The sequence below is a fragment of the Callorhinus ursinus genome, unplaced genomic scaffold (genome assembly GCF_003265705.2).
Source record: "Callorhinus ursinus isolate GAN/ISIS: 27379988/994484 unplaced genomic scaffold, GSC_fseal_2.0 scaffold7, whole genome shotgun sequence".
NCBI lineage: Eukaryota > Metazoa > Chordata > Mammalia > Carnivora > Otariidae > Callorhinus > Callorhinus ursinus.
In genome coordinates, this window is record NW_027397069.1 from 2943056 (window position 1) to 2968194 (window position 25139).

The 25139-nt window shown below is 37.4% G+C and overlaps 1 pseudogene; it reads left to right on the forward strand.

The window, feature by feature from the left end:
* The first annotated feature begins 2275 nt into the window (after window positions 1-2275).
* Window positions 2276-25139, forward strand: part of LOC112826608 (glycoprotein-N-acetylgalactosamine 3-beta-galactosyltransferase 1-like) — a 67735-nt pseudogene continuing 44871 nt past the window's right edge.

A 25139-nucleotide genomic window follows, 5' to 3' on the forward strand; every position in this document is an offset into this window, starting at 1 on the left:
GAGTGAAATCCATTTAGATTGGTTTTCTTATCTCTATTTGGACCCCTAAATCAAAAAGAAATAAACACAAACAGAAGCTTGCTGAACATCTGGCATTTATACCTAATACTGAGTACTGTGTAATAACCTATGAAGATTTTTTCACAACACCTCCCTAGATGTAGTGCTTTAACTTTTCAATTTGGCACCAACTGATTTAATTTGGAGCATTTTAATTGTGGGTTATCATTTTAAGGCATAAAAACAGAGTGATGCATACAGCAAAGAGACTGCTTTCATCTCCTAATACATGTAAAGAAAATAGCATGTGTAACAGAATGTTTCATGCCCACTTCAAGAAAACAAAAAAACAAAACAAACAAACAACAAAAAAACACAACTGCAGAAGGCAACTCCGCTATTGCAGAAAGTTATTTTGTGATTCTTCCATGAAGAGTCATTGAAATGGAGAAAGGCAGGCACTATAATCAGAAATCATAGTTGATCAACAGAAAAGTGGATTGTTCCATTCTACAGTGATCTGATATCCTGTATGGTATTGGATTGGATAGGAATTGGGATAAAATTATGTAAGGACATATATGGGCCGATTTTGATTAAATTCTGTTTTGAAGTAAAGCTTATGAAAAAGGATACTCCCTTTCAATCACTCATCTTATTAAATTTTCCAAGTTTGCAATTTCCTATTTTAGCACTACTTTTTGGTTGGAAATGGCTTACTGAAAATACAAGAGTTAATTTAAAATGTTTATTATATGTTTGGGGTATTCTGATAAACTAAATTCACCACAGTGGACGGAAACTATACATTTTTACATTTAAAAAAGGTATTTTAGTGTGTAGTAACACAACAGTGTAGAAGGAAACATAGCTGAGGGCTTTGTTGTTCTTATATAAACCTAGCATTAACACTCTCTATATGTAAAATTTATACCATTACCTAATTACTACAGTCAATCACGATTACTCCATTATTTATTGTACATCTTCTATAGACTACATTCTGGGCACTGGGGATATAGTAGTGAAAAAAAAACAAGCAAAAGTCCTGCCCTCACACAGAGCTCCTTTATAAAGAAGCACAGACAATAAACGTGTGTGTGTGTGTGTGTGTGTGTGTGTGTGTGTGTGGTGTGTACACAAAGGTTTCATATGTTAATAATAATACTAAAGAATAAATAAATCAGGGAAGGAAGGGGCATGGACTGTCAGAGTTGTGAGTTACAGTCTTAGATAGGTTGCCCAAGAATGGCATCATTGGGAAGATGACTTCTGAATAAAAATCTACAGAATATGAGGGCACTCGCCATTTTGACACACCTGGTTTCCAAGAGAAGTAAACCTGGTGATTCTCACATTGGAAGCTCACCAAAGAGGCCAGTGTACGGTGGCCAATGTGGATAATAGAGGAAAGAGGAATGGGAAAGGGTAAGAGGCACCCAATCATGCAGGCTTTGCAGGCACAAGATTTTTCATTTTACTCCCAGTGAACTGGGAAGGCATTAAGACATTTGAGCAGGGGAATGGCATTTTAATTGAATCCCTCTGGCTGATTTTTTGAGACAAGATTGCAGGGGCAATAGCAGAAGCCAGGAGCCTGGATTGGAGGCTGCTGAAGCATTGTAGCGTTTTGGTGATAAATGATGGTGAGATAAGATGGCGAACACGCTGGAATTCTACGTATTTAGCTGCCAGAATTTACTGACGAGTTGGAATAAAAGCCTGGGGATAATAAAATGGAGAAGTCAGAGCTGACATCAACACCTTTAAGAATGTGGGTGCATATAACTAAGAAGAGGAGAATATGGGAGGAGCAGACCAGTGGAAACTCAGGGACTCCCTAGCGGACAAGGATGTGCCAATCTGGAGTTCAGGGGAAAGATCTGGGTAGGCTATATCAGTTGGGGAATCATCAGCATGTAGATGGCATGTCTATTACTGACATGAATGACATAAGCAAAGGAGTGGAGATATATGGGAAAGAGGGGACTCTCCAGGACCAAGCCCCGGGCAATGCCACATTTAAAGGACAGAAGATAAGGAGGAACAAGCACAACAAAAGAGACGAAATAGGAAGAAAAACGGCAGTCATGCCGGGTGAGTATGGCATCCTGAAAGCCACATGAAGGAACTGTTTCGAGGAGACACATGTCAAATGTCTTTGAGTGAGGATTAAGAATGATCTTTGGTGAACCTGAAATAGGCAGTTTCAGCACAGAGGGCAACACTTTGTTCAGAGAGCATCCCTAGAAGGACCGGAAGGCAGGGAAGGAACATGGACAGCATTTTCTGGGAGTTCTGTTATAAATACAAGGAGAGTAACAAGGAGGTACCTGGAGGAAAAGGGTGAGGGCACAGATGGAATTCTAAGGTGGGCGAAGTAACAGCATGAGTGTTTGCCGATGAGAAAGATACCTTTGAGAGGCCATAAGAAGGTGCTGAACCAGGAGAGTGAGGGAAGCCTGGCCTGAGCAGTTCTGGGGGCAATTCGGGGAGCAAGTGGCTTCCCAACATAAGTGGAGGGTGATGGCCTAAGGGCATGTTCCATTGCTCATCACAGTCACTTAGGACAAGGGCTCATCTGACCACCTTAAATTCCTCCACACCCCAACCACCTAGGCACCCCCTCTTACCTTATGCTGTTTTATTTCCCCACGTGTAATATTTACTAAGTTAAACTTCAGTTAAAAACACATCACTCAGGGGCACCTTGGTGGCTCAGTCAGTTAAGCCTCTGACCTTTGATTTCACCTCAGGTCAAGATCTCAGGGTCCCGGGATTGAGCCCCCAATTGGGCTCCGCACTCAGCGGGGAGTCTGCTTGAGGACTCTTTCTCTCCTTCTCCCTCTGGCCCTCCCCCTGCTCCCTCTCTCTCTCTCTCAAACAAATAAATAAATCTTAAAAAAAAAAAAAAAACAGGCCACTCAATAAATAATGGCTCAAGCATAAGTGTATTTCACTTCTACACATTGGTCCAAAATGGATGTTCCTCGTGGTCCCTGGATGGCTGTTCTTTTCATGGGGACACAGAATTAGAGGCTCATTTCATTTGCAGTTCACCTTACGTATTGTCATGGCTACACGCAGCATGGATGAGGTGAGAAGAGAGGAGAGAACCACTGTGTAAGGCTCGAGAAGAAGTGGCCACACGAAACTTCTGCTTACCTGGCATTGGGGAGAAATAATCACTAAAAGGGACCACATCTCAGGTACATTTGAAAGAAAAGAACACATTTTGGTGGAAGCTTGCTTACCATGACCTGACATATTATGAACATATACGATTATTTTCACTCTGCTATGACCAGTAAGCTTCATGAAGGAGTTTCGTTCACTATTATATTCCTAATGCCTTGACAAAGGTCAGGCATATAACTAGCCACTTAATAAGTATTTCCTAAATGAATCATTTTGAAGCACATACACTTATGTGGCCTAAAAAATAGTTTCCCTTGAGCCAGAAAAGGAAGCTATCTCAGCATTCAGGATAAAGTATCCATCTGTCAATTTTAGTAGCTTTTGGTTAATAAGCTTCAACTTCATAATATATTTTCCATTATTTCCCATAACACATGACAAAAATAGAGCTTAAAAATATATGTTTTGACTGTTATGATGGATGAATGCAATGTAAAAAAAATTCATTTGATGTGGTTCAATGTGCTTGAAGTATTATTTTGCCTTTTGATATTTTTTACAATGTAAATATTACTAAATTTATATATACCCCTTTGATATCTAATTGTGAGTAAAATTAAGTCAACACTTTCTATCCAGGAGAAAGGAAGCACATTTTTATTATGGTCTTTTAAATTTTTCAACTTCGGTTAATTGATTTGACCGGAAGAATTACCCAAGAATTATAATTAGTGTTAGCACCGGAAGAATTACCCAAGAATTATAATTTTAAAATTCACAGTTACACTTAGGACCTTCAAAAGTCATCAAAGTTAGTTAACAATTTGGATGCTTTCAATTGAGTAAGTAGAAGAAGTTATCTAAATTACAATATTGCATACGAAAATATGAATTCTGGGAAATTTATGTAGATTTGTTTTCAAACATGTCTATATACGTAATAATTTGTGTCTTATTAAATTATAGGACCTCTAGATATACCATCATAGGCTTATTCAGACTTTCTGAAGTTTGGACCCTAAATGATTCAGAACTGATTATAACAATCTGCTCTGGGATGCTAATGTTGAGTGACACCCAGAAGCCCCAGCTGGTACGCAAAAGCAGTGGTAATATACTCGAAGGCATGGGATTTGGGAAGCACATACCAGCTGTGCTCTAGAGCCACTCAGCCTGCCTCTCCACTTTAGAGTGTAATTCATAGTGTTGACATTTGATTTAGAATGGTGTGGAAGTCCTGAATGCTTCTCTGGTAAGTGATCGGGCAAATGATACTCTGCTGTGCAGGTTTTGAAGTTCATTACTTTCTACCAGGTCTTTTGGTTAAAGATCTAGTCCTCAACATTATCTCTAATGCCAAAAAGTGGTTATAGTGAAATTCTAAAATTTCTTCAGGCAAAGAGACTGATCTTGAGCTTGAATTTTTGTCAGTGAGTCTACTGGATTTCCAGGTTAGCCTAGCGCTGGCAGAACCTCTCTCTCTCTCTGTGAGTCTAAGTAAGCAGTCAATCTTTGTGAGTGTTGTCAGTGAGATGAGGCAGGAAAGTGTGGCCAAGACAGTTTTCTCTCAGAATAACCTCACATGCCCTGGGAAACCATTTTGCATAACCTGCTCTGAAAACTGCTCTGGCGCATCTGAACTGTAAACTACCACAATTAGCAAAAGCAGAAACCCTAACTATTGCCAAACCTGCTAGTTTTCTGGATAGCTAACAAGACATTCCAAGCTACTTGTCCCACCTTCACTTTACAGTCTTTGTTACAACTTATTTGGTTTATACATATATTAAGTTGGGCCCAATCAGGAAATAGGAAAACATGAAAAAATAATACAATTGTTTGGGTGGTAGATCTATGTCCATTGAAGTTATTTAACATCCTTAATATTATTGAATCTTAATTAGGTGCTTATAAAGCAACAGAAAATATGTAGAGTACACAACCCATATTTTCTATTTTCTCCATTTTTCTATTTATTTATTTATTTATTTTAATTCATTTATTTAAAAAAAATTAGAGAGATTGAGAGAGAGAGTCAGGTGAAAGTCAGAGGGGAGAGGGAGGGAGAGAGAGAATCTCAAGCGGACTCCGCGTGGAGCCTGACATGGGGCTCGATCCCAGGACCCTGAGATCATGACCTGAGTAGAAATTCAGAGTCAGATGCTTAATCAAATGAGCCACACAAGTGCCCCCATATTTTCTATTTGAATTCTCACAAAAAAATACCTATAGGGTCTTATACAATAATACCTGGAAGGTGCTATCATGAAGAATTCAGGATGGAAGGAAGTGAAGTTCAGCACGGTTAGATAGCAAGAATTGTTTCACAGCTAACATATGATGGGATATAAACTCAGGGCCCCTGGCTCTAGACTTCACGCCTCTGCATTGGATTTCTTCCATTTAAAGTGTCTTATTTTCTACTCGTTGATCACACCAGTCTCTTGAATTGAAATGCAATCCCTGTCCCATTTTCATCTATTGGATTCCTCTTTATGTTGCAAAGTCCAGTTAAAATATATAGACTGATAACTTTTGTGGCAGAGACTGACTACATTTTTATCAGTCTGTGAAAATATTTTTCCTAATTTTTCACCAACATATGGAATATTTATGTTCTCCCTTTCTCAGTTCCTCAGTTCACCATTAAGCTACATTACTAAGCTTCCTTGAATCTTGTTAGGACTGTCGGCTCAGTCCTCCCCAGTGTAAAGTAGGTGGAAGTGGCTGCTGCAGCTATATTAGCACAACCTCAGAAATTTTGTGTGCTAGGTCTTTTCCACTCTCTTCTTCATTTCCTGGCTGGAGCATAGATTCCAAGGAAGGGCATCAAGACCCTAGAAAATGATAGCGTCCTCAATTCCCCATGTCCTGACTGCAAATAGATTTTTCATGAGTTTGTAGTACATATTTATTGTCTTAAGCCCTTCAGATTTACTTGTTACAGTAGCTGGTTTTATAGACCCTGCCTAATGCACCATTTAACCTGTGTTAATCATTTTCAGTTTACAATGTACTTTCACAGACAATACCATCTTTTAATATTATAACAGGCACATGACTTGAGTATTTGTTTCTGTAACGGGCTGAATTGTGTCCTTCAAATACATATATTGATGCCCTAATCCCCAGTAAATCAGAATGTGACCACACAGGCTCTTCAGAGAGGTAATGAAGTTGAAATGAGGTCCCTGGGGGCAAGGGGGAGCTCTAATCCAATATGACTGGTGTCCTTAGATGAAGAGGAAATTTGGACATAGACACACACAAAGGAAAGACCTTATGAAGGCACAGGGAGGAGAAGATGGCCATCTCCAAGGCAGGGAGAGAAGTCTCAGAAAAAAAACAACCCTACTGATACCTTGATCTTGACATTTTAGTCAACAGATCTGCCAGAAAATAAATTTCTGTGTTGAAGCCACCTAGTCAGTGGTACTGTGTTATGGCAGCCCTAGCGGACTAACACAGCTGCTCTCCAAATAAATAAATAAATCTTAGGGGAAAAAAACAAGAACTCTGTCAGTGAGAAAATGACGATAAGTCCCAGAATCAGGAACCAAACAGAGTTCTTGAGAAGAACAGGTAAACCCTTTCTATTCTTCCCAACTTTTACCTAGGACATTCTAGCTTGATAAATTCATCTGAATTCCTGTAATGTTTATTATCTCTGCCATTAATTTGGAATGTTTATGTTACACTATTTATTTTCGTCTTATTTCCTCACTATATTTTAAGCTCATGATACAGAAAGACTGGATCTCTAAATTGTTATATTCCTTATAGAATCTGGAGCAGTGCCTTAAAAAGGGTTCAGTAAATATTATACTGAAAATATATAGCATTTGGGGTTAAAAACTTATATTGAGGGAATCAAAACCAGTGTTATAAGTTATTCTTGTCACAGTAAAAGTACTTGGCTAACATGGTTGGGCAACCTATAAAGATGCTTTTAGTTTGCTAACAAAAAAACATCAAACATATATCTCTTTGAATTTTTTAATATGTGATTTCTTTATATATATATAAATATATATTTATTTATATATAAAATTTATTTATAAATTTATAAATTTTATTTAAATTTATATATAAAGAATATATATATATATTTGTCTCAACAATCATTTTCCTGCAAAAGGACTTTAAGGTGCATGAATAGATGAAATCTACACTATGCTTTACAAAAATATATCTTTTTTAATAACCCAGGAATTGACGTGATTCTAGATATCAGCCTAGCCACATATGTAAACAAACTTTACACTTACCCTTTTGCTTCTTTGTGTAGTTACAAAAAGCTCTGTTCAAATATTTATTTGACTGCTTACCTTGATTCATTTGTGCATCCTATTTGCCTGATAATATCCCACTATAAAGGTCTTAGGCTTAGTTCCTTAAATTATGATTGTCATGGTAACAACCAGAGCCCTGTACCAGTACCACGGGTACTTTCCTTTAAAAAACAGCAAAATGAGAATATAAAATTACATTGTACCCAAACAAATTAATAAAAAATAATAGATTTGTAAAGCTTAACATTCCCGCTTGACACTTTTGAAACATTGTTAGCTTGCAAGACATAAACAAAATATTAAATAAAAATATATGCATGCTGAAATAAATTAGATTTCAAAAGCATCATTTTTAATAAAAGCTTTTAACTGCCTCAGTCTGGAAATAGTCTGCAATCTGGTTGATAAATATGCAGCAAATGACAAATTAATATGTGTTGGCCCTCATCAACATTGGAGACAAATGTTATTATAATGTTTTGGACTGTGCTCAGTTTTGTCTGTCTGGGGAAAGGCTGTACAAGTTGCAGAGAATCTGCAATTCAGAGGGATAAAGCTGCCCTCTATGTGAAACAAGTGTGTGCTGCACCACACAATAAAACATGAAAGGTTGCAAGATTTAGAGGGAAACAAATTGTATGAATCTGCCAAATCCGTGAAAACTCTTAAATGCGTATGGAAAAGGATGATGTGTCTGAGGTTCCACAAGGACTTCTAGAACCTCCGCGGAACCAGCATCCATCTCCCTAACAGATTTTATATTTCCAGAAGTTAAGTACTCAACTTAGTTCCTATTGCTTCAAATTGACTATTTATAAGATTTTAAAAATGTAATAAAACATTAACAAAATCAGAAAATACAGAATAATTTTAGATAGAATTATTTTAAACACTCCAGTTACATAAATACACAATAATAAGCTAAACTTTTTCCTCATACACAGAATATTTCCATAAAACAAATGTGTTAATGAGTTTCCTAAGATCCTCCCCAAGGTGAAAGAAAACAGTTCGGTTGTGACAGATTGTATAACTTTGAGTCTACAAATGTAGACAAGTCTCAGTTGCTAATAAGTTACTTATGGATTTTATTGTTTATATTTTAATGATTTGGCCTGTATTTAAATCATCAACAACTGATTACTAGGACTCTATATGAAAGATACCATATTAGTTAATGACTGTGAAGTTATAAATAATTGTATTTTAGTCCCAGATCTGCCTGTTAATTATTTTCTTGGGCAAAAGTAGAGCAATTAATAGCTTTAACTAATAGACCTCTTCCAAAGAGTAAATAAAATATAAATGTGAAACATTTATCTCATTAACAAGCATGTGGTAAGTGATTAATAGATACTGTATCTTCTTATTATTAAGATTGCTATGATGTGATTTTCTTCCTCTGAGTCTGGAGAACATCACAATGACAGTCCTCTTTTCCACTACCATGGTCTTGCTTGCCCTCCACCACAGCATGTCAAAGCAACAGCACTCAGCATATTGTGCCACAACTATTAAATTGTGTTTGACCCTACCATATTCAATTCCAATTTCCACCTAGTATGGGATCACTACTACATTTGGCTCCAGGTCTACCTTCTCCTTTTCTGCTTAAAAATTGCTTTGGGAGTTTGGGAATTGAGTTTGTTCAGTCTTAGAGAAAGCCTAAAGCTAGTAATATTCTAAAAGTGCATTGCTGTGTGTAAATACCATTACAACAAATATTAAAACACTCTCTATATAACAAAGATTTCCAAATTCTTGCCAATGGCACTTTTGGTATGAGCTGTAGTCAATACAACTAACTTCTGGTACATAGAAATATTTGGGGGAATTTTGGGAAGTATTTAGTCATTACATAAGGGTATGACTTGCAGTTCCTTTCAAAATTGAGCAGCCAACCATTTTTCTTGAGCATTTACTTTGTGTTTCTGTATAAAACATACATCACATAAAATGTATCTTATCGAGCAAGAGAGAGAATTCTAGTGCCCATGATGATTTCAACTGGTATAGCTAAGCCACAGATTAAAGTTAAGACAGTTCAACTTTTCTATACTCTGAGAAGATTCATTAGTGCTGACATATGTCCCAGAGCACAGAGCAGAAAAACCTAAAAAGAATGATGGAAACTATTTGATGTGATATAGAAGGAAGAAAGAAAGAATAAAGAAAAAGAAGAAAGAAAGAAAGAAAGGAAGAAAGGAAGAAAGGAAGAAAGAAAGAAAGAAAGAAAGAAAGAAAGAAAGAAAGAAAGAAAAAGAAAGAAAGAAAGAAAGAAAGAAAGAAAAGAAAGAAAGAAAGAAAGAAAAGAAAGAACGAAAGAAAGAAAGAAAGAAAGAAAGAAAGAAAGAAAGAAAGAAAGAAAGAAAGAAAGAAAGAAAGAAAGAAAGAAAGAAAGAAAGAAAGAAAGAAAAGAAAGAAGCAGTAATTCAAGTGGAGTTTTCTGCCTGATTCTGTTTGGTGGTCCTTGACAAATCTTTAATTTATCTACCACTCCAGAACTTTAGGTATAAATTCAGAGCTATATTATTCTCCAAGTTTTCTCTTGCCTCTCAAATGCTAAGGTTCTAATATTCATTGATAAAACAAGGTTTATGTTTAGCTTGCACCACAGCTATGGTGGCCTCAGATCAAAGAGGTTGGGTTCCACTTCAATATCCATCAATATCATCTGGGCTCTCAAGCAAACCAAATGAGCTTTCCCTCTCAATTAAAGAAGAGAGTTCATAATGCCTGCCATTATCCTTATATTGTACAGTTGGGAGTGACACATTACAAGCTTGACTTACAACAGATAAATATTAATGTTTTTGTAAATAATATTGAAACTGCACTGTCTGTATGCTTAGAGGAGCTAAAAAATGTCAGTTTAATAACATTTTATTTGTATTCCCTGACTAATTTAGGCATCAGGGAGAATCTTGAGTATTTATATAAAGTGAAAGAATGAGTGAAACTAAGACTTTCAACCAATGAACACTTGCTTATTGTGTTAAGGGTGAAGGTTGGGGAGTAAGTGGGGAAATGATACAACATTTACCAAAAGCCTTCTTCGTTATGCCATGCATCATGTTGGACCTAGTATTTTCCACATTGTGTAAATGGAATCAGAGGCATGAGGGGATTTGGTCACATGTCTAAATTAGACAACAGGTGTGCTGTGCTATAGGAATTAGATTCCATGCAAATAAGTCACTGAAGTTTGTGCTCTTTCTCCTATGGATTACTAGGCTAAAAGTCATCACCTCGGAATGCTCCAAACTTATCTAATAACTAACCTTCTTGATGCTGAAAATTCTTTGGAACTCCTCTTCAAATTCTTTTTAAAGTAAATCACCACCTACATATATTTGCATGTGCCTGCACACATATATGCACATATACACACTCAACTCATTCTCATTATGGTGGTACTATCTCAGATGAAGTCTTTACTCCACAATAATAAATGGATTTTTTTATTGTCCTTTGGATGACTTTATGTTAACAACATGCCATTCCTGTGGAATCTGTCGGAATAATATTTTATTCTACCTAAGGGTTTAAACCTTAGGTAGAAATTGAAAAAGTAACCACAGGAAGAAATAACAAGGTTTCTCATACGGCAAACCTAGATCAGTGTATCTTGATCCTTCATACTTGAAAACACATGCCTTCAGATGGATGTGAATTTGATCACATTAATACATTACATCTTTGAATTTCAAATTCTTCATTGTACGTTAAACAACACTAAAGTATCTTCAATAAGGTAATGAATGTTGCTATTTTACAAGATCAGTCTTAAATAGTCTTATACATATGTGCAAATCTTACGTTGACCATGTCCCCTATTTACAAAATGAAATAGCCTTATAAATTGTAGGAGAATCTTCAGCTCTACAATATTTTGTCTTACCATCAATTAATGCAGTATAGCGTCTGATGCTATAAGACCTTCCTTAAATTCCTTTACTAAAATTTTATTGATTTTTGTGATACTGTCCTTGAAACTTTCTTGTTAGGATTATTCCCAGTTTCTTTATATTTTTCTTGCTGTTGCAAATCAGTGCTTTGTTTATTTCATTTCCTATTTGATTGTAGTTGGAAGGAATAGGTGGTTTATATGGTACTCTTGAACAAAATAATATTTTTATTTCAATTTTTCTTCTAAGAATGTTGGATTTAGGGAATTTAAAATTAGTGTCTATGCCTTATAATTCTTATACAATACTTACATATTTTCTTCTTTTCTTTTGCTTTATATATTAAAATAGTTCTGATAAAATGAAGACTAGCAGTGGTAGTAGTGAACATTCTTGGTTTGTTTTTTTTTAATTGGAAGGCTATCTAAAATAAACTATTTACTGTTTGTTTCTGGTAGTTAATTGTTATGAAATTATATCAGTTATATCGCATTCTCAGAGGACTTTCATGAAGAGGTAATCCATTTAATCTTTATTTTCAATATAATCAACAAATATTTATGAAGCATTTACTCTGTGTCAAGCTTGGTTAAAGAGCTTTCCTTGAATGTAATGATTATAGTGATAAATTGTCTAATGTTTCATTTTTTGTCATTAATGTAATGAGATGTATTAAATTGTGCTACATTTTTAAAAACAGAAGAGAAAATATTTAATTTTTATATGTATATTTCTTGATATGATTGAATGACAATTTGTTCTTATTGTATTTTGTAAGTTTTGTATTATTAGTTCTTCTTCCATTCATTGGACTGGATAACTCCACATATTTTCCTATGTCTTGGGAAAATGTGAAATATAAAAATTGTATTAATGTGTTTGGCTTGCCTATTCAGTTCTTTATCAATGATTTTTTGATGAGCAGAATTTTCAGATTTGATGAAATACAACTGATTTTTACTCTCTTTCATAGTTCCATGTGTGTCCTTTGCTTACTCTACTTTATGAAAACATTCTATTTTTTTTTCCACTTAGACACGTCATAGTTTCAGCTTTTGACTTTACCTCAATGATCTATCTCAAAATAAATTGGGTATGGGAGCAGTGTAGATTGTGCTTCCTTTCTTCAGATAATTATCCAACTGTTTCATCAATATTTGTTGAAAAAAATATTTCTTCATCATTGCACTTCACTGTCATACTTGCCAAAAATCATTTGACCAGCACCAAAACAAAACAAAGCTAGGTAAATAAGTGAACTGATGGACATATTAATTTAAACTGAAGGGAGGAGTTCTTTCACAACCTAAACATGTTTCAAATCATCATGTTGCCCACCTTAAATGTCTATATCTTGCAATTATATTTGTCAGTTATATTTTAATAAAGCTGGAAAAAATGGAAAAACCAAAAACTTTGACCAAAAATGTATGGGTATATTTCTTAACTCTCCATTCTGGTCCATTGATTGATTTGTCTGACTTTTTAGCAAAACTATAATTTTTGGTGAGCAAATTTAGACTTTCATTTACGTTGAGCATCTTGATAAATTTAGGGGTAACTGACATCTTAACACCTTTCCATCTTTCCACCATTAAATTAGGTTTCATTTATTTTCTCTTGGGAATATTTGGTAGTTTTTAGAATACAGATCTTACAATTCATTTGTTAAATTTACCTCACAGTGTTTGATGATTTAATTTCACTATAGTTCATTATCAGCATGGTAATATAATCAAATTTTGTATATGGAATTTTTATCCTCTTATATTGCCGAAGAAACTTTTTAGTTCTGGTAGGCACTTTTTTTTTTTTCCCTGTCCTGTAGATTTCTTGAGATTTTTCTATGTACATATTTATGTCACATGTTAATTAGCAAAATTACGCTTCTTCCTTTCAAATCTTTGTCTTCCTTTTTTTTTTTAGTGCCTTATTATAATGAATGTAAAGAGCAGTAGATTGTTTAATAGAAGGGGCAGGAGAACATGTTCTGGCCATGCCGTCATCCTAGGGAGATATGATGCTAACTTTAGGCTTTGGTGTTTTATTTATTTTTTTAATGTCCTTTAACAGTTTTGAAGAAGTTTCCCACCACTTCTACTGTTCCTAGTTTTCTGAGAATTTTTATCATGAACAGATTTTTATCATGTCCATACTTTCTCTGTATTTATTCAAATGAGCATGTATTATATATTGACCATCCTAAATGGCTTTTCATATATGATTCAGCCTTTTAAAATGTAAACCCATCACCGATGATTTCAAGCTATTACAAGTGAATATTGACTTATTAGTCACCATCCTACTTGGGCAAAGACTCACCCCAATGTGGTTTACAGGAGACCCTAGGGGTACAGTTTTGGAGATGGGAAATGGTGGCTCCTAATGTGGACATGTAAGTCTTTGGGACAGTAGGACCAGTAATTTCAGAAATAGCTCTTGTCCTATCAACCACACACAGCCCCAGGATCTCTAAGTCCTAAGGAATGTCTTACTTTCCCAATAAGTTTCTAAGGTTGCAAGGTCACACCTGAAAGAAACTTTGTAAATGATTATATGTATTTACATTTGGTTTGTATAAGTGAATAGGTAGATAGATAAAAATTTTCAGAAACACATATTCTTACCTTTCCCCTAAATAATCTAATTTTACATACACAGATATACAAATGTATTTTCAGAAATATATCTTAACAGAGTTGCTTTTAGTTTTGGACTAAATATTTAACCCTTTCTGAGGAAATCGTGTGTGTGTATCATATAATATCAATTTCCTCCACCATTACAACCAACTTAAATTAACTCTTTTCCAACAATGATAAATTGTAATCTTTCCACAAAACATTGTATATACGTTCATATATATGCAAAAACATTTCCATCAGTGTGTGTGTGCGCGCGCGTGCACGCAAGGGGGTTTGTGTATATTTTGTCCATACTGCTCTGTGCACCTTGGTCCAGCTTCCAGAGGCCAGCCCTTCATCTTTGCTGGAGAGTTTCTCTGAGCTGATGCTTGAAGAAGGGTCAGGGAAACAAACCTGCAGGCTTTAACAAAAGAGCAGTGGGAACTGCCACATGCATTCTTCACCCCCTTTACCCTTACAGTGGGATACTTCTGGGTTGTGGGTGTAGTCTGTCATCCAAGACTTCCCCAGTGGGATAAAGCTCCTGTTACCCTCAACTGCAAAGTGCTTGATAATAATTTTTTTAACTGCCCACCCCCCACACCCCACACACAACTCTCTCACTTTTCCACTCCCCTACTGCTTGTTTCTTGGAATTACCTTCACAATAAATTCCTTGCACTGAAATCTCTGTCTCAGGTTCTGCTATAGGGGTAATTAATCTCAGAAAGTTGGTGCCAGAAAAAGCCCCAGGAAGGGGATCCTCAGAATGAGATTTAAGATTTAGAATGCTTACCCACCAGGGATGGCAACAAGGCCCCCTTCGCTGGTGTTGAGAGGAGGTTGTGCTCAACAAGCACAACCACTGACAACTTAGTGGTGGCGCATTAGGAGGGGATTGACTGGGTTGTGTGGTATTTTGGCAGTGAAAACCATGGAGACAATGCCCGTTTCCAAGGGCTGTGGAGTAATTTGGCTGTGGTTAAGTGTGATCAGTGCACGGAGGGAACTACATTACAGACTCAGTCTACTGAGCTATCACCTCAGAGCATGGGGTGAAAGCCAGGCATTTCCCTGGCAACATTTAAACAGATCTTTCTGTCCTGTAGCCAGAGGGTGGATGGTGCTGAAGACACAGCTCTGGGCTCCAAGGTGAATGTAAAGTAACAGAGTTGAAAGAGAAGGCTGATTCCCTGGGGCCAGCATCCTCCTAGCCTGGACACTGAGTGCAGGCATCTGAGTGCATGTACTTGAGGACCCTAAACCCCCAGATTCCCATCAACTCTCTGTTTGAGAGGTGCTCTACCACCACTTGCAAGAGAAGAGGAACTTCTCTGGGATGGAGGTCTTGTTAAAGGCCCAGTGGGAGTGAAATGCTTTGGGGGAGACAGTGTTTTCCATTTCCAGAATCTGCCCCACCTTCCCTGTTGCCTCGGGACCAATAACTAGAGTGAACTCTCAGCGGGCCCACGAGGGAAACATTATCACAGCTTCAGGAGGAAAGGGATTTTTCAGCAAAAGAATGTCAGATCTAGTTGATACTTGTAGTCAAGGCCTGGGAAAACTTGCCCGGAATGGATTTTTAGGGTCCAGATGGATAAGAAGCAAAGGGAAAGCTCATAAGGGACAGTGCATCTATCTGTGGGCTCTCTCTTACACCTTCTCTTTAAGGAACTGACCCTAATATGCAGCAGGGACTACTCCTTGAAGCTGGAGAAAGAGAGCACAGGTGACCGAACTGTCTGGAAAAGGTGTTGAAGGAGGGATGTGAGGGGTTTCGGAGGTGGCATCTCAGTCCTTTGGGGCTGCAGTAACAGAAATACCATGGACGGGGTAGTTTGTAAACAGAAAGTTATTTCTTATAGTTCTGAGGGTGGAAAGTTTGAGATCAGCATGCTAGCAAGCTCAAATTCTGGTGAGAACCCTCTTGCAGGCTACAGATAGCCGACACAGTATATCCACACATAGCTGAGAGCAGAGAGATGAAGCCAGCCCTCTCACAACTTATAAAATCACTAATCCCATCAGGAGGGCTCCACCCTCATGATCTCATGGAAACCTAAACTAGTCCCAAAGGCCCCACCTCCTAATATCATCGCACTGGGGGTTAGAGTTTCAATGTACGAATCTGGAGGTTACACAGACGTTCAGTTTAGAGCAGGTAGACATTTTGGAAGAGATTTATGAGGTAAAATATAGAACTATGAGATGAGCATATTCCCTGGAAGGGCCCTTAGAACAGTTCCTTTGCTAAGGCAATAAAAAAGGATGTGTAGAGAGGAGGGTCCTGGCACCATAGAGAAGTGTTGTGGTGTCTCTCCTTTGTGGGTAGAGGGACATCGCTGTGGAACTGGCCTCCCCAGGGATGGAGGTGATGCCAACGCAGGGGCTGCACTTAATCATCAAAGACAAGGTGGGCATAACTGAATCATCAAATGAGCAGCAAAGCCAGAATGGTGACAGGGACCCCAGGCCCAACGTGACCTGGGTGATGGTTCAGGGATCTCCGGGAATGTAGAGGCAAGGAACAAGGACAAATAGAATGTTACTTGATCTATATACCCCAAAATAACAAAGAACAGCTAGGCTGAAGGCTCCTATCACTCACTGCGATGGGGAAAAAAAAAAAAATCTGACTTTTCCTCCAGGGTCAGGCCTGAGACAATTCTCAGACTCAGAGCCTAGCAATGGAAGGAGGAGGTGCCATGGAGATCCTCCATTTCCTCCTACAGCTGTTACCAGAGTAAGTACACTGCCGAGAGGGGGTTATAGGCACTATTGGACACAGGTCGGAGGTGACCCTGACAATTCTGTCGTGTCATGGCCCTGGATAGAGTGGGGCTATGGAAGCTGGTAATCATGGAGTTGTACCCACATCCACAACAGCTTGTCCACTGAGTCTCCAGAACCCACCCTGGGAGATGTAATCCTGAGCCCTCACTGCTGATTAAAATGGATACACTTGGCATCTGGGAAAGTCCTCGTTCACATGGGTTTTTCATTTCTCAGTCAAATGAGAGTCATAACGAATGGAAAAGCCAAACCAAGCCCCTAAAACTAGACATTCAACTGCTGGCCAAGATAGTAAATCTGAATCAATACCAAATCCTCATGGCAGCAGCAGAGATTTGCAGCCCTTCAAAGAGTTACAGGGCTCAGGTGATCCCCATCACATCCCCGTTTAAGTCACTGGTCTGGCCCCTGGTGACACCAGATGGATGGCATCAGATGCCAGCAAATAACTGCACTTTCCACAGAGCAGTAGTCAGAATAGCAACTCCCTGCGGGATGTCCCGTCTTCACTTGCCTGGATCCATGCACCCAGTTCGGATGTATCTACTGATCAGGTGACTCTTGTTTCTGATTTCCACAAGGAGGGAGAACCACAAGCAGTTTCCATTCACTTGGAACAGATAGCTTGATACGCACATGTTCTTAGCCTCCTAAGGAGTAACCGCCAGGGACCTAGGCCAGGTGAACTGCTGGATGCAGATGGGGGTTCTAGAGTGGACGTTAGGGGAGACAGATGACGGAGATCAACTCCTGTAATAGAGACTGTCGCTTATGTCACTAAACTTCCTGTTACAAGTTTTTGTCTGTTTGTAAATGTGGCAGACCAACACTTTAAGGGACAGATGACAGGGTGGATGGCACATAATGTGGGGAATACAATGGCTGAGGGATGGGGGGTAACCCTAAAGTACATGTTTTATTCTGTTTTACACTGATTTCTGAACCCCCTGCGAGAATTAAAGGCTCCTGTTACCTGCTTTGATCGAAAGTTGGTTTCAAGCAAATCCATTTTTGGCTTCCTTTCCTTACCTATCTCACTTCCCAACTTCACTACTAGTGTTTCCTGGGAGCACCTCTAAAATCAACCACTTCCTTTTTCATCCTTGTCTCAAGGTCTGCTTCTGATGGGACTAAAACATCAAGGGCCAGTGAAGCCGAGTAAGAAACTGAAGGTGCAGATTGGTGTCCTGTGAATCTTCAAACCTTATGTTGAGGAAAAGCATCAACAGTGTGTTACGGTAACCACCTTCGACCCTGGTGAAACAATTATTACCCTCTATTACAGTTGCCTGTTTTCCAGCTTGAATTCCTAGTTCTATCAAACCGTTAGGATAATAATTAACATTTAACATGTCTCCTGTAATGTTGGCTAATTGAATATTGAATAAATGATCAAAAATCTCTGAAAGTACATTGAAAATCTGTAAACCTCCAGCAGAATATGCAGGGGAATTGAAGGAGCATGTAGGAGGAGGTAGAAGGACGGCCTCTTCAACCTTCTACAAATAATCAGTAGAGTTACTGATACATCTATAGGACTCCTATGTTTTGTGAATTTTTACGTATATTGTTGCCACATATCCGCTTTTCATTTATCATGTGCTTGGCTAGTTAGGCTCCTGAATTATTTAAATGTATTTAATCTCCTTTAAATATTTTTAAAGGCAGTGTTTAATGATAAAGAATAAAAACTTTATGAACTGATTACACTTGTAAGATAATTCTAGAAAAGGTTCTAATCACTTTATACACTTCATGGCAAGTTGCTATCGCAGGCCAGTGTTCTGTAACCTCATTGTGGTCTTTGTGTGGGTCAGCTTCACCCTCCTGGGGTCACTAGAAGACTAAGTGAGATCATAGTTTCTCCCAGTACACTGGCCATTGTGTTCCAACGCCACCGCCAAGTTCAAATTTTCTTCCTCACCTTCCCTTTATTGACACTAAGTGTTTGTAGTAAGCTCAGAAGATCTTAGTGTGAATACTAAATCATAGCTCCCAGTTTCTAAGAGAGGATTTATTTAAATAACAACAACAACAACAACAACAACAACAAAAATAGCAGAGCCTTGGTTTACATCGGAATTGATCTGGTGAGGAGACACCTAAGTTTTGGCTACAGTATCCACAGAGAAAGTCTGCCAAGCTAATGTGTAAAAAATGAACTCACTCTCCTATTTACATCGTGAAACAGTATCTCTCTCTCTCTCCCTTTTTTCAAGAGGAACAGTCTTCACACTCAGCCCAGACAATCTTAAAGCCATTACCCTTCACATCTCATATGTGAGCCCTGTGCTTTGGCACAAGGCCATCGAGAGCGCAAAAGGAATACATTCCGTGATGAGTGTCTTGATGGGGATGTTTCCATCCTGGGTAGCCACCGAGAACCGAGCACTGTAGAAAACATCTTTTGCTGCAGTTATTTCAATTGAATAAGCACAATTTTAACATAAGGCCATTAAAAAACTACTTTGGTTCTGGGAAACTGAGTATTAGAAATATGATGAGCATATTGGAGTAAGTTCAAAACTGAACATCAGGAGTAATTAAGGGAATGGAGAGATTGATTTATGAGAAAAGATTAAAAGAGCTCAATCTGTTTAGCTTGGCTAACAGACAACTAAGTAGGGGATATGGTAATTGTTTACAAGTACTTAGAGGATGTAAATATCAAGGTTGGAGCAGAGATGTTCAGGCTGAGATCAGAAAGCCTGAATCACTCCAAGTTAATAAAGAGAAAATTTAGTTGACTACCATCCAAAATTTGGTGATAGTTAAGTCCTTTCAGCAGGAATCATCGCTGGGGGAAAATGCAAAAACGAGGGAAAATGCAAAAACGAACTCTTTGGAATATTTAAATGTGACATAGCCTTTGTGAGTCTATGGTTGGTGCACATTCATCATCAGCGATATTTGGGAAGTACAGAAGTTTCATCATTGTGTGTATGGAGACAGCTTTCTACGCTGTTCAAATGAACAACAGTGTTTAGAGAGGTGCTTCATAAAGATCAAATTCTAACAAAACAGATGAACACAATACAGGTAGAGAGACAATATGATCATTTAAAAAATGCAAAGTAATTTCTACTTTTGTTTTTAAAAACTTTAACCCAAATAAATAATGATTTAAAAATTCATGTCTGAATTAAAATAGAGTGGGTATTATCATGTTTATTCCTATAAACATGTGATTCATATACGATTATTAGTATGTAATAATGTACCAACACATTTTTAAAATGAGGAGAAATAAGAACTTCACAGCAATTCATTATATATGTTAAAAGCTTACTGTATAAAGTAAGAGCATTACACTATTGAAATAACTCACAAAAATATATGTTGTATGATGTGATTTGAATATAAAAATAATTCTAATCATCATTCTAAATCAAACTAATTTAATAAACAGTAAACTTATAACATCGCTAGGGATCCAATGTATACATCCTAGCGATCATATTTGTATCTGTCTGTCCATCTATTTATCTTTTGTCTATCTCTGGTACAAAAAAATGTTTTACTTATTTCTGTATATTTCTTTATAAAACAAGCATAGTCTGTCTTTCTTTCTCATGGTTCCCACTCTGTTAGGTTTTGTAGGAAATAAATAAATTGGAGTCTGTGTTCTCCATCCTCCACAAGTTTGGTTCTTATTTAAGAAGAAGTAGGGGACGCCTGGGTGGCTCAGTCAGTTGAGCATCCAACTCTTGATTTCGGCTCAGGTCATGATCTCAGGGTCTGAGATTGAGCTTCACATCAGGCTCCATGTCCAGTGGGGAGTCTGCTTTAGGATTTCTCTCCCTCTCCCTTTGCCCCTCTCCCTGTTCATACTCTCTCTCTCTCAAATAAATAAATAAATCTTAAAAAAAAAAAGAAAAAGTAGAATAAACATGTACAAGTTAAGGGGGCAGCTGACATAAAACACAAACTCTGCCTTTTGGTTTAGATTGGCTTTAAGTGGATGAATTAAAAAAATATCTGAATGGTATCTATAAGTATGTCACTCATTTGCATCATGTTCTTCAATAATTTACCCTTGACTTTCTATAGAAGCTTTAATTTGAACTAAATAAAACTAAGATTTCTTGTGCCTCTGGATCCATATATATATGCTGCTTATCTATTAGTTGATCAGGGAAATTGAGGCATTAAGATACACACACATATACAACACACACACACACACACACACACAGTATAGTTTGAAATCTGAGCACCTTTGAGATTTTCTCCCTAACTGAAAATGTATTAGTCCATATGATTTGTAAGAGAATTTGAAGCAGATGAAGTGCTTTGTGTAATGCACGAAAGCTTTCCTTCAGGAAAACTGTGCATAGATAAAAAGAATCATTGCAATTTTATATAAAATAAATTATAATTTAGGCTCTGAGTTGTTACATTATCATAGAAAATATATTACTGATCTTTCAAGTGCTCATGATGGTTATAGGAAACATGAGTGTACTTATGTAATTATAAAATTATATGTATTGTTTTCCTGTAGATGAGTGTATAAATTAAATACGTAAGATACAAAAAGAGTATATATAATGCCAAAATGAAAACTTATGAGTGCATTTGGCATATGCCAGTATTATATTTAAATAGGAAAGCACAAGAACTAGCAGGATTTGTAAATGTAAATGAAGACCTGTAGAAATTCATTTTTCTCATAAACTATAGACATTTCACTAATTTGGATATATTAAATTGGGTATTTAACATATTCATAATATTACCAGGCCATCTGATCTCACTTCTTGCATTTCCCTGGGCACGTTTTCCAACTATATTACATAAAAATCATCTCTTTACAATTAAGGGTGTATTTTTGAAGTATCACCATCACTCTCTTCAAGCTAATACTGCCATAATGTCCAATCAAAACTTGATTTATGTTAGATTATGTACATAGCATCGTGCTTTCTCAATGATTCTGGAATCCTTCTGGATTAATTTATCTCCATGGGTGGAAAACAGAATGTCATTTTTACTCCAAGGGATGAAGGCTGTAACTAAATCTGAACAAAATTGTTGAGCTGACATTAGATTTTGTCCAATTTTTCTATCAATTGCTCCAAAGAATCTAAAAAATAAATAAATAATGAAAATATTCTTAGAACAGTTAATTCCTGAGTATTGAACAAGATCTATTATTTTTTTAAATTTTATTTTATTATGTTATATTAATCACCATACATTACATCATTAGTTTTTCAGGTAGTGTTCCATGATTCATTATTTTTATATCCAAGGCAAATATCCTAGGCTGGTACACTGATGTAGACCATGCTGGATCATGGTGAGACAGTCAGGATTATCTAAAAATCACTCTGGTTTGCCTGTACCATGAACCAACAAGAACTGGGGTTTCCTCCTTCTCCTGACGTGAGAACCAGCACCTAAAGCCACCTCGCTATAAGATAGTGGTTGCGATTCTCTGCTGAGGGGCTGCTCCTGTGTGCTCCTTGTTACCCAGGTTTTGGAAGCCTGCATTCTGAGGAAATACATGTGAACAGCTGCTATCCACGCAAACCCAGACTGCCAAGGGGCCAAGTGGTCCTCTCCAATTTTGACTGGCAGGTTGCTTCCATGCTCTACTTGTAATTACAGAGAGCAACAGGGAGTCACATATATCCAGCAGTGTGTCATGGCCTGGGTTTGCCTCTCTATGGATAAAATGAGAGATAGGGTGGGGGGATTTATGCCTTCTCTTCTCTTGCTGACCTTTGTCTTGTAAGTTTTTCTAATGAAGCTGTTCTCTTAACCCATACCCTGTGACATTGTAGAAATTGTTCCAAGTACTTTTGTGATAACCACTAGAAGTCTACCTTGTAATGACAAAAATGAAGCTCTCATAATATTTATATATATATAGTGTGTGTGTGTGTGTGTGTGTGTGTGATTGGGAAACCATAGCTGTTCCAAAAGACACTCACTTGGAAACCGAACCTGTATGCAGAGGAATGATGAATGTATTGATAGATATCCAGATATTTATGATTTGACCACTAAAACACACCCTTTAAGGTTAGAACATCATCTATCATTTCTCAAAGAGGGAAATATTTCCTAAAATGTACTCTGCAGGTGCAGTTTACTCCAACTTTCTGTGAAGCCAGACTGGATCATGCAGCCAAATCTACCAACACAAGAGTATGGGAAATATATATTTGATTTATTATCCTCTATAGCAGAAGGGAGCAAGAGATAAGGGATGTAGACAGTCATTACTGCTCACCTCTTATACAGCACTGACATTTTAACTTGGTTTCTGGAGGGAATAGAGATAAACTCAGATGTTCATTCTGCCATGTTTAACCTGGGTCATGAATCTCTATACACTTCCTGTGATATCCCAGCCCTGTCTTATATAGTTCGGTATGAAAATACTAAATGTCATTCAGCAAAAGTTGAAGCTGTGTATCATCACATGACACAGCATCTCTCTGCCACGCAATATTGTAAAAAGATTAGGTAAGGAGATGGCCTAATTTCTCCACAGTCATGCATATTCTAGAATACCACCAATCTCTTCTCCATGCTGGACCAATGTTAGAGATGTCTTAGTTGTTCATGGCCCAGAGCCACATGATCCCTTCAGCACCCATAAGTGAGTGTCTCTCTGGCATCTATGCTTTGTTGAGTGATAGAATTAGTGGGAATCCTGGGAGCCCATGTTTAGGACCCATCCTCACCTGGTACACCAGGAGCTCATCCTGTCTGAGCCCTTGCAATTTATAAAGGGTGTTGTCACTGAGTTGAGAATGGATTACTGATACACAAGGACCCTCTGACCCCTGCTATATTCCAATGCCCACGTTAGTCTCTCCCTGTCAGCTCTGGCTTCACTTTGAACACTTAAAATTTTAGAAATAAAGATAGAAAATACCACTGGCTCTCTCTATTTGTTGTAATTCCAGGATATCAGGTGTTCACAGAGTCACTAACTTGATTGTTTCATTTTACCTTAAAATGGCTTCTGGGTGTGACCCATGGACAATCACTAACCTTGATCTCTCCTTCTACAGCTTTATGGAGATATAATTGACAAGTGTATATATTTAAGAAATGCAACGTGATGTTTTGATATATGCATGTATTTTGAAATGTTTGCCACCATCAAGTTAAGACATCCCTCACCTTACATAACCAGTTTTTTTTTTTTAGTTAGAACAATTAAGACTTACTAAGTAAATTTCAAGTATCTAATACAGTATTACTAAATAAAGTTACCATGCTATAAATAGAATCTCTAGAAACTATTTATCCTGCATAACTGAAAGTGTCTACCCTTTGACCAACATCTACCCATTTTCCTCAGTGGTAACCACCATTCCACTCTCTGCTAACACTGGCAACTCAGAGCCATATGCCAAGCAGATTCAGCATATGTGTTTGGAATATTATTGGAATTGCCTAATTACTTGGTTATGAAGGAATTCAAACTACAGTTGTGAAGCCAAACTCTTAGGACACAGAAAAAATCATATAACATAACAATGTTCAATGACACAGAAAACATGAGAACAAACCAAGGCAAAGTAAAGAGTAAGTAAAAATACACGAACAAATGTACGCATTTCACCCTATTTTACAAGATCTAGCCAATGCAAAGGCATGGAGAGAGACACTTATGAGAAGGACATTGGCATTGGGACTAGATTCTTCGGGTCATCTCTATGGCATCATGGGAATGTGATATTGGATGTGTTATTTCAACCTTCTGTGCCTCCTATCCCACAGGGCCCTTCTGAGATTTTAGCAAAAGAGATTTGTAAACCAAAGTTTTATACATCTGTAATGTATTAAAACACACTTCTGACTTACTTCAACCTGCCAAGTTGACATCGTATCTTCCTATCATTCTTTCCCTCAAGAATTAAAGGAAAATCGTTTACCTTCTTTCACCAAGGTCCCGGAGAGAAAGATTATAACAGAAAAAATAAAGAAAGAAAAATTTAAAAATAGAAGTTGCACATCTGTAGAAAAAAGAGCCAAAATCCAAGAAAGATAAAGCACTTTGGATTATTGCTTCTGTTGTTGGAGGGTGAGCAGAAGGTCAAAGATTTTAAAATCCTGGGCAAGGCCCCCTCAGGGACTGACAGGGCCAGCCAGATTCTCACATCTGGTTAGGCTCAGTGGCTCTCGTGGTTGTAGTGTATTGACAAGTTTTCAAAACTATCAAATAGAAACGAATTCCTTGCAGTTAAGTCTGGATAATAGCATGTGGATTACCCCTTTGCTGATTACTTTGTTGACATAAACAGTGTCATAGTTTACACGGGCCTAGCAGAAGCAAGCAAGGGGGAAGAAAGAACTTTTAAGTTTATTAATTACTTCTTTTTTCAGAGAAGGTGTGAAGAATTAAGTACTCCCAGCCA